Source organism: Ciona intestinalis, unplaced genomic scaffold (assembly GCF_000224145.3).
Source record: "Ciona intestinalis unplaced genomic scaffold, KH HT000015.2, whole genome shotgun sequence".
In the NCBI taxonomy this organism is placed as follows: Eukaryota; Metazoa; Chordata; class Ascidiacea; order Phlebobranchia; family Cionidae; genus Ciona; species Ciona intestinalis.
Window position 1 is genome coordinate 1 of NW_004190337.2, and position 1,336 is coordinate 1,336.

Consider the following 1,336-nt stretch of genomic DNA (forward strand, 5'->3'; position numbering starts at 1 on the left):
TTCAAACACGCTATAACTCGGTTAAAATAACTGTGCCGCGCCCATTGCAGTAGTAACCATTCCGTAATCACAAATTTTTCACGCCTCCGTTTGGACCAAAGAGAAGGTAGAAAAAAACAAAGAAGGTCTGCCACCAAAGTTGCATTTAAACAATAATATTTGAACACAGTAAAATCTGGCTACTTGGTTGCTAGATTGAATTACCGTATACTTTTGCAATATTGTTGAACGAATAACGGCAAACAGACAAGTGGTTGTTAGGTGAGTAACAAGAGTTTTATTGGGGAAGTCCCCGGTTTAGTATCCGCGGTGTTTGTTTAAAGGCGTATCGCGTGATGCGATGGTGCAACACGGTACAAAGAATATTTAAATAAAAAAAGGAATGTTTGTGGTGTTCAGTAATACAAGTTCTGTTGCGCCATTGCTGGGAGCACAATATAATATAAGGTTACGGTCATTTCGATTCTATGAGGTAAAGAGGTTGCACATTCTCGTTGTTGTAGTCTTGCTTTATATATTATTTCGTTACACAGGAGTTAACAGTTAGGCAGCTGCGTCAAGTGAAAGTGAGTTATAACATGGGTGTCTTCTTATACACCAGACACACATGGTGTATTCATACACCTCATGCTCACTGTCAAGTTATAACATGGGTGTCTTCTTATACACCAGAAACACATGGTGTATTCATACACCTCATGCTCACTGTTGAGTTATAACATGGGTGTATTCTTACACACCAGACACACATGGTGCATTCATACACCTCATGCTCACTGTCAAGTTATAACATGGGTGTCTTCTTATACACCAGAAACACATGGTGTATTCATACACCTCATGCTCACTGTTGAGTTATAACATGGGTGTATTTTTATACACCGGACACACATGGTGTATTCATACACCTCATGCTCACTGTTGAGTTATAACATGGGTGTATTTTTATACACCGGACACACATGGTGTATTCATACACCCCATTCTCACTGTCGAGTTATAACATGGGTGTATTCTTACACACCAGACACACATGGTGCATTCATACACCTCATGCTCACTGTCAAGTTATAACATGGGTGTCTTCTTATACACCAGAAACACATGGTGTATTCATACACCTCATGCTCACTGTTGAGTTATAACATGGGTGTATTTTTATACACCGGACACACATGGTGTATTCATACACCTCATGCTCACTGTTGAGTTATAACATGGGTGTATTTTTATACACCGGACACACATGGTGTATTCATACACCCCATTCTCACTGTCGAGTTATAACATGGGTTTCTTCTTATACACCAGACACACATGGTGTATTCATACACCT